The following is a 10,656-nucleotide window of genomic DNA, read 5'->3' as shown; positions in this document are numbered from 1 at the left end:
AAGCCGCGCCGTTGCTATGCAACCGCCGTAAACAATAACACTGATCTTCCCTGCATATCACTGTTTTAGCTGGTAAAACTACCATATAATAGCCACACGAGGGGATCGGGCAAAGAGGAGGGGGGGGGGGGGGAGGAGAAGGTAATAGAGGGGGGGGGAGGGGGAAAGGGAAAAATAAGACATGGGGGAAGAAAAAGATAAAATTAACATGGTATAACATGTCCAATGACATTAGTAACCTACATAACAAACAAAAACAATAAACATTAAACATTAAAAATTATGTTGCGAATCTTATATCCGCGGTGGAGGTCATAAGGTACAGCAAAGGGCAATATAATGTGATGAATATATCATATATACATAATTTATATTAACAATACTTTTTTCATAAGAGATATATCATTTGCCCTTCCTGTACTCTAGATGAGGACATGGTTCTGCTCATTCCAGTTGAAATTGATGTACTATACATTATATCATAAAAATTCCTGGGAGAAGCTGGGCAGAGAGCACTTGGCAAGGGACGCTAGTACCACATCTATCTGGGAACTATGTGACCTAGGAAATTCATGAATTAGGAAATAAATGGCTCCCCTAGGCTGCTAAAGTCTAGACTGGATATTAGTAGAAAAAAGGGGGGTCCTCCGGCGCGTTGCTCTGCTTGTGGCTCCACGGCGTTTAAGGCATATAAGTGAGGGAGAGAAGAGAGGGGACCACAGTAAGGGACCAATACAGTGATTATACACAGCTCTTCGTTTGATTGGGGAGGGAGGGAGGGGGGGGAGTAGGGATGTTGGGGGATCAATAGAGATTGAACGATACTGCTACATAAAGGAGACACACTTACATAAAAAATATCTAATATCTTGAATTCTTCTACTCTTCTCCTTATATAGCTGCGTGTTGTTGAGGGTGAGGAAAAACCTTCTGGTATCCTCCTTAGCAAAAAATAAAGGGAAAAAATAGTGCAATACAGTTTATTAACAATGGAAAAAAAAAGAGATTGAACACTTACAAGCGGCCGATAATTCCATCCATCTGCCAACAGGGAAACAGCCAGGACAAAGCAGCCCAACCCAGGAAGGGATCCGTTGTGGAGTCTGGCAGCATCTTCCTCTCCCCCCCTCTCTATGCCTGAAATTATCGGCCGCTTGTAAGTGTTCAATCTCTTTTTTTTCCATTGTTAATAAACTGTATTGCACTATTTTTTCCCTTTATTTTTTGCTAAGGAGGATACCAGAAGGTTTTTCCTCACCCTCAACAACACGCAGCTATATAAGGAGAAGAGTAGAAGAATTCAAGATATTAGATATTTTTTATGTAAGTGTGTCTCCTTTATGTAGCAGTATCGTTCAATCTCTATTGATCCCCCAACATCCCTACTCCCCCCCCCTCCCTCCCTCCCCAATCAAACGAAGAGCTGTGTATAATCACTGTATTGGTCCCTTACTGTGGTCCCCTCTCTTCTCTCCCTCACTTATATGCCTTAAACGCCGTGGAGCCACAAGCAGAGCAACGCGCCGGAGGACCCCCCTTTTTTCTACCAGTATCCACACAGAGGTTGGTGAATCACCTCTGAGAGACTCAGGCTGCGGAACTGCTTTGTGCCAAGGACAGGAGCCATATATTGAACAGTAGGCTAATTCTTTTTTGGCGCAACTTTTCTCTCTTTCTATCATAGACTGGATATTAGTTAGATTCCTATAAGTTTCTGCAATAGAGTTGCTGAAAATTAATTTATGAATTTTAAAGTCTATTCACATAAGTTGGTTCTACACTACCTTAGGTATTGTGTGCCACTAAATTTAATGCGCACAATTTGCTTGATTAATTAAGGAAATGTTTTAATTCCCAGTCCTGGTTCATGCCCCTGGGTGCCATTGTCCCAAGGGCATAAATCCAGAACATTTCTCTATGATTCAATAGTGCCTCCCTATTTCCCCCTCTGGGATGTGTAGAGATATTCTCAATGGCACTGTATATAAGTGTTTTGATGGATCCAGATGGACATGTATTAAAATGTCGCGCAACTGGGAAACGTTCATCTTGATTTTTAATACTGCGAATATGTTCTGTAATTCTCACTTTCACTGATCTGATGGTCCTGCCTATGTAGCCACTGCCCCATGCGCATTTCAACAGGTAAATTACAAAATCAGTATTACATGTCATAAAGGACTCGATCTTATAGATATGACCAGTATAGATATCCCTCAAGGATTTAATAGGTTCCGCATACCTACAAAGGATACAATTGCCACATTTAAAGAATCCCTTTGGTGTAGTGTTTTTATTTTTTGAGCTAAATAGACTGGGAGATACAAAATTACCGATGGTCTTGGCTTTCTTGAATACCATTCTTGGTTTTTGTACAGTATATGGGTCCAATTCTGAATCCAGTTTCAGAACTCCCCAGTGTTTCTGCAAAATGTACCTTATCTGCTCTGCTTGTTTAGAGAAGGTGGTTATGAAGAGTGGGGCCTGTTTAGTATCGTCCCTTTTGATGGATTTCTTAGATTTCCTCTTTTTGATCAGATCATTTCGATCAGCTTGTAAAGCATATTGAAAGGCACTCTCCAGGTCCCCCTCCTCATAACCACGTTCTCTGAATCTTTCCTTAAGTTCATCAGCTTGTACCAAGAAGGACTCGTCAGTGGAGCATAATCTCCTCAATCTTAAAAACTGCCCTTTGGGTATGCCCTTTATGAGGGGTCTCGGGTGGGCACTGTTCGATCTGAGCAGAGAGTTTTTGGAGTTTATTTTCCTGTATATGCTGGTCTGAATTTGTTGTCCAACATCTATGTATAAATGTAGATCTAAATAATCAATCTGTGAGTCACTGTATGAATGTGTAAATTTCAAATTATATGTATTTGCCTCAAGATATTCAAAGAACTCGTGTAAGGTGTCAGTGTCCCCATTCCAAATAAGTAATAGATCATCAATGAAACGACGGTAAAAAAACAATATTATCTCTAAAGGGGTTATGGTCACCAAAAATGTGAGTGGACTCCCAAAATCCCATAAACAGGTTTGCGTATGAAGGTGCAAATGACGTGCCCATGGCTGTGCCTTGTGACTGTAAATAAAATTGTGTGTCAAACATAAAGTAATTGTGCTGTAACAAAAAAATGACAGAGTCTAACAAAAAAGTGGTTTGTGCCATATTTAAGTTAGAGTGATTCAGAAAGTGACTGATTGCTCTCGTGCCCAAAGTGTGATCAATTATTGTGTATAAAGAAGTTACATCAAGAGTAACCCAGGTGTAACCATTAAGCCATTTGATTCTTTGAATATCCTGAAGCAAATCTGCAGAATCTCTTAAATAAGCGGGTAATATTTTAACCAAAGTTTGTAGAAAATAATCGACGTACCTAGATAGACCATCTCCCAAAGATCCAATACTCGATATAATGGGTCTGCCAGGAGGGCAGACTAGAGTCTTATGGATCTTTGGGAGATGGTGAAAAATAGGTACGACTGGAAAAGGATTGTACAAATAAGTTGACTCATGATTATTAATCACTCCCAACTCTCTGCCCAGATCGAACAGATCATGGATCTCCCTTAGATACATCTGAGTAGGGTCTCTGTCCAACTTACAGTATGCCTGTGTATTAGACAACTGTCTTAAGGCTTCTGTATGATAGGCTGATGTATGCATAATAACCACTGCTCCCCCTTTATCCGCATTTTTGATGATGATGTCAGACCTCTTTTTTAGTGTGTACAAATTTATCCTGTCTATTCTAGACAGATTATCAAAAGAGGGAGCAGTGAACATATAGCCTTTGGCCAGGGCCTGCAAATCCTTCTCAACTAGTCGCTCATAAGTCTGTAAATGAGGACCCTTCGAGAAGGATGGACAAAAGATAGACCTATTCCTGAAATGTGTATGTTTAGTACCACTTAAGAACGAGAATTGCTCCTCCTCACTAATGGAATCTAACACTGTATTGTCTATGTCCAAATCTATCAAGAAAGGAACAAGAAAGGGCTTCACCCTCTCACCTCTGCTTTTGCCTTTGTAGTTGAACCTTTAGCATGTACAAAAAGAAATCACCTAGAGGTATATGGTATACCTTTTGCAAATACAGCTCAGCCCCATTATGGCGCGATCTGCTACAACGCAAATCACTTATAACACGGTCTGAGCATGGCTCCCGATTTTAAAACCGCTATTTAGGTACGCGAAGACTTACCGGCATCTAGATCTCTCTCCTCACTCCAGCTGTCATATGCAGTGTCATTTTTTTTTTAAAACATTAAATTCAGTGCTTTATCGACTTATGGACACATACACACACCATGTGGGAATTTAACATTAGTACATTTTGTATAATACACATGCAGGGATCAAACTCAGGACCTTCCATATACTGATGCAGAATCAATGCCTTATCTCTTACCTCTACAACATAGGCTGGGTGTGACAAGACATACCCTATACATATATTTATCCTCTACAATCTACAGCACATTGCCATAGTGCACAGTGTACTCTGTAAATGTTAAGATGTCTGTGACATCTGTGAAAAGCGTGAATAAAGAAACCACATCTGAGGATTATTGCAGAATAACAAATGAGTTTATTTAGTGTACGTTTGCACACATAGAAGGAAGTTTCAAAATAAAACTTCCCCCAACGACATGCTGGCCTACAGGCCATATTTATACCCAAAATACTAAGCCCACGCCCCCTCTATGAGGTTGCGTGTGCGTCATTACGTAAGCGTATAAGATAAACAAAATATGAATATGAGCACATTGAGTTAATAGCATAACTATGAGATTCATATTAAAAATGAACTGACTAAGCTATAATTCCTTATACAGGCTGGTGACCTTTTCTCTATATACGAGATTTCTGAGAATGGGTGTATATGACCATGGGAACCTCCCCCGGAATGCGAGATGTGCTTGTTATCTATGTTTTATTTTCATAACAGTGGCACATTTCTCCCATCTCCAATGTCTTGTGGTTAGCTGAAAAGCTTATTATCACTTAAAACTAAGGAGCAGAAAGAAAAAAAAGTGTCTTTAAACTAAACTTCCATTCCAACTTTCATACAGACAATAAATAAAATGGATGACAATATCAGGCACCTAAGATGGATGCTGACTTAAAATGGCTGCTCAGATCCCAGTGCTGTTTATATCAGACCTCCTCCCTTAATGTACTCAATTTCTCAACTTCATCACATCACACATCCCCTGTGGTGTAGTGGTACAAACCTTAAATAGCATGTGAAATGTCTTGGGTTCCATTCCTGTATGATTTGGTATAATATTGAAATTATAAAAAAAAAAAAAATTATAATTGATAAATTATTATTTTATTTTTATTATATTGTATCATTTATAAATAAATAATAATAAATAATAAAGAATAATAACTAAATAATAAGATAATATATATATCTGTCTTTGTCTCCCTACTCAGACCACCCTCTGCTGCCTGTCCATCTCACCTCAAGACTTTGCCGACTATTTCAAGGAAAAGGTGGAACCCATATGTCAGGCAATCCCCTGTGTATACTCCCCATATTCTACACCTCTTCCTAACTCTCCTCCTGCATTCCTTGACTCTTTATCCACTGTCACGGAGGAGGATGTGTCATTACAGATCACCTCTTCTCACTCTACCACCTGCCCTCTTGACCCCATTCCCTCCCATCGCCTAAAACCTCTTGCTCCTACTATAATCCCTATGCACACACTTATTTTTAACTCCTCCCTCTACTCTGGTACCTTTCTCTCTTCCTTCAAACATGCAACGGTAATACCATTACTCAAAAACAGCCAGCTTGACCCTACATTTCTTTCTAAATATCTACCTGTCTCCCTCCGGCTTTTTGCCTCTAAACTCCTTGAACATCTTGTATTTTTTCGCTTGCTCCATTTTCTCAACACCTATTCTCTCCTAGACCCTCAACAATCTGGCTTCCGCACTGCTCACTCCACAGAGACAGCCCTCAGTAAAATAACTAATGAACTTCATGCTGCCAGAGACAGATGTCATTACACTCTACTCATATTACTCAACCTCTCTGCAGCATTTGATACTGTGGACCACCCTCTTCTTCCCATTCTCCATTCTCTTTGCATTCGTAACAAAGCTCTATCCTGGATCTCCTCTTACATCTCCCATCATACTTTCAGTGTTTCTTTTGCAAACACCTCCTCTATCGCTCTCTCTTTGGGGCTACCCCAGGGCTCTCTCCTAGGACCCCTTCTCTTTTCTCTTCACACACTCTCTCTAGGTGACCTAATCAACTCTCTTGGGTTCAAATACCACCTCTACGCTGATGACTCACAAATTTAATTTTCTACCCCTGAACTTAAACCTGCTGTACAGACTAAAGTTTTTTAATGTCTCTCTGCTACTATATATCTCCTGGCCCTCCGCTGACTTAAACTTAATAAGGCAAAACAGAGCTCCTCATGCTTCCACCCAAACCTGGCCCTACTGTACTAGTGCATCCCCCTCCCTTCCTCCCATCAGATTTCTCATAGAAATCATTATACAGAAATGCTGTGGTGCAATAAATAGCAGCGGATTTAAAAAAAAAAAGAAAGCAGTAAAATAGTTTTCTTTGATAAATACGGTGTTTTGGTGTGCAGCAGTTTTCCAACAACAACACTTTGATACATCACACTGTTACTATTAATTGTGTCCATGTCTTTCCAGCTGCAGAGTTTTAGATATTCAGTTTAGACCAAAAGATGTGTCCTGACATAACTAATTACATCATTCATTTCCTATCATTTTTAAGTTATAGTAAATGTATTGATGTTTCTATAAATTACATTAAATAAAGTTATATCTTGGATAGACATTTATTTAAAAGAAGTATAAGAAAAACATGTTTACTCTTTTTTTTAAATCAATGTGCAGTTTGGGATTACATTGAGAAAAAAAACACTGGGTATCATGTTTCAATCTAAGCTTCACACAGGGACGTTTTAACTCCTATCACCATTTATTACTTTTAGCTGTGGTATATGTACATGCTGAGCTGTTAGCACCTGAAGGTCTAAAAAAAAACCTGCAGGTGGATTTCCCATCCATAGCAATTATTAACACCAAACTAGCAAATGCAATCCTTCTCTTCTAATATATTTCTTTTTGTACCTAGTACATTACATTCCACCAGGCAAACATTAATATTAAAGCCCAACATACTCTATGCTATTATCAAAATACTGTAGATTGCTACATTATAATTTTCTCAAATATAAATATGCTGAAGAAAGCTGTAGTTCTAAGTCATCAGGGCAAGCAAACCCCCTTTTATTTCAGTGGCAAAACTGGTGCAGAATTAATGAAACAATATTGCACCAGATTGATCAATTTAAATATTACATGTAAAAATGCAAAGAAGGCTGGCTAGCCTTGTTTGTCTTTTCTTCCATGTAGTAAAGCTCCAAATGAGGGAGAGGGTGGTATGATACCTTTTTTTTGACCAACAAATAGTTGATATGTTGCAAGATCACTCAGGATTTTTCATCAGGTTTGACAGAGATACCGAAGCAGAAAATATTATATCAGTGTTTTAAGAGGAATATATGGTTGCAATGAATACTGATATGAAGTGAGATATTGAGATAAGGTGGAAACTGGTAGCCTACTGTAGTGTGAAAATTAACAGCAGAGGTATATTCTCTCTATTACATCTCAATAGAGAGTAGACTTTTATGCCCCACTGTTAATTTTCACACATGTGTGTGTGTGTGTGTACTGTATATATATACCTATATAGCGCCTACCCTGAGGAAGGTCCCTGCTGAGGACCGAAACGTTGGTTTTGGTGTCCTGCATTATCTTTAATACAGTTTTTTTCTATACCACTGTGTGCTGTCTCTCTGTAACCGGACCACCGGACACGTTCTGGCTACTCTGGTAACTACACAAGTTTATTATCTGCTTTATGGGACCAGCATCAGTATTTTGAGAAGGCTAGTGTGCAACACTGTTATGCTATGGACTATATATATATATATATATATATATATATATATATATATATATATATATATATATATACAGTATTCAACAAACCTATGCATTTGCACGCCCCGGGCGAGTGGATTTAACATCGTGGCGAGCTCCTGTTGGCCCAAGCAGCACACGTGTGGTACTAGGTGGCGAGTAGATTTTTTTGTTCGGCGAGTAGATTTTTTGGTGATTTGTCGACCATTGTATATATATATATTTATATATACAGTGTTCGACAAACCTATACATTTGCTCGCCCCGGGCGAGTGGATTTAACCCCCGGGCGAGTAAATATTGGCCCAAGCAGCACACGTTTGGTACTAGGTGGCGAGTAGATTTTTTTGTGTGGCGAGTAGATTTTTTGGTGATTTGTCAACCACTGTATATATATATATATATATATATATATATCTTATTCTATATTAGTGAAAGCACTGTATGCCTGCCTGCCTGCCTGCCTGCCTGCCTGCCTGGATGTCCGGTGTCCTTAGGGGAAATATCATTGGTCCCTTGGTCCGCCCCCGCACACCTCTCATTGGCCTGAGGCGGAGTGACGGGCCAAAGGACACACAGGGACACACACACACAGGGACACACACACACAGGGACACACACACAGGGACACACACACAGGGACACACACTCTCCCCCATCAGTTGGACCGCAGCTCACCTTCCACACACCCCCCTCCTCTCCCGGTGCCCCTCCTCTCCCGGTGCCCCTCCTCTCCCGGTGCCCCGCCTCTCCTGGTGCCCCTCACTCTCTCCCCCCTCCCCACCTCACCAAATCCCCACGCTCCGCAACATCCCCAGCCGCACCATCACCCTCACCGTGCGCCTCTGAGGAAGCGCGGCCCTGCTGCTCAGCAGCAAACTCCAGGCTCCTCCCCCCTCGTGGCGCAGCCCTCCTGCTCTCCCCCTCACGTGCGCCGCTACCGGAGAGGGGAAGCGCGGCCCGGGCCTCCTGCTCTACCCCTCACGTGCGCCGCTACCGGAGAGGGGAAGCGGCGCGGGACTCCCCATCACGTGCGCCGCTACCGGAGAGGGGAAGCGGCGCGGGACTCCCCATCACGTGCGCTGCTACCGGAGAGGGGAAGCGCGGCGCGGGACTCCCCATCACGTGCGCCGCTACCGGAGAGGGGAAGCGGCGCGGGACTCCCCATCACGTGCGCCGCTACCGGAGAGGGGAAGCGCGGCGCGGGACTCCCCATCACGTGCGCCGCTACCGGAGAGGGGAAGCGTGGCGCGGGACTCCCCATCACGTGCGCCGCTACCGGAGAGGGGAAGCGCGGCGCGGTGCGGGACTCCTGCCACTCTTGCCCCCCCCCCCAGCTTCCCGAACTCATCTCCTGCCCCAGCCAGATGCCACGGGGTCAAGGTAAGTCACACACTGTCTCCCACCCACACACTGTCACCCAGTCACCCACACACCCACCCAGTCACTTTCACCCACCCAGTCACCCACCCACCCACTCACTCAGTCACCCACTCAGTCACCCACCCACTCAGTCACCCACCCACTCAGTCACCCACCCACTCAGTCACCCACCCACCCACTCACTTAGTCACCCAAAAACTCACTTAGTCACCCACCCACTCACTCAGTCACCCACCCACTCAGTCACCCACCCACTCACTCAGTCACCCACCCACTCAGTCACCCACTCAGTCACCCTCCCACACACCCACCCACCCAGTCACCCACTCAGTCACCCACCCAGTCACCCACCCAGTCACTTTCACCAGTCACCCACTTTCACCCACTCAGTCACCCACCCACTCAGTCACCCACCCACCCACCCACCCACTCAGTCACCCACTCACTCAGTCACCCACTCAGTCACCCACCCACTCAGTCACCCACCCACTCAGTCACCCAGTCACCCACCCATTCAGTCACCCAGTCACCCATTCAGTCAGTCACCCAGTCACCCACCCATTCAGTCAGTCAGTCACCCACTCACCCACCCACTCACCCACTCAGTCACCCACCCACCCACTCACTCAGTCACCCACCCACTCAGTCAGTCACCCAACCACTCAGTCACCCACCCACTCAGTCACCCAGTCACCCACCCATTCAGTCACCCAGTCACCCATTCATTCAGTCACCCAGTCACCCACCCATACAGTCAGTCAGTCACCCACTCACCCACCCAGTCACCCACTCACCCACCCAGTCAGTCACCCACTCACCCACCCAGTCAGTCACCCACTCACCCACCCAGTCAGTCACCCACTCACCCACCCAGTCAGTCACCCACTCACCCACCCAGTCAGTCACCCACTCACCCACCCAGTCACCCACTCACCCACCCAGTCAGTCACCCACTCACCCACCCAGTCAGTCACCCACTCACCCACACAGTCAGTCACCCACTCACCCACCCAGTCAGTCACCCACCCACCCACCCAGTCACCCATTCACCCACCCAGCCAGTCTCCCACTCACCCACCCAGTCAGTCTCCCACTCACCCACCCAGTCAGTCTCACACTCACCCACCCAGTCAGTCTCCCACTCACCCACCCACCGACCCAACTCACCCACCCAACCACCGACCCAAAGTCACCCACCGACCCAAAGTCACCCACCCACCGACCCAAAGTCAAACCGACCCAAAGTCACCCACCCACCGCCCCAAGTCACACACCCA

Source organism: Ascaphus truei, chromosome 1 (assembly GCF_040206685.1).
Source record: "Ascaphus truei isolate aAscTru1 chromosome 1, aAscTru1.hap1, whole genome shotgun sequence".
NCBI lineage: Eukaryota > Metazoa > Chordata > Amphibia > Anura > Ascaphidae > Ascaphus > Ascaphus truei.
The sequence above is the reverse complement of the archived record's forward strand: the minus strand, read 5'-3'. Positions refer to the sequence as shown.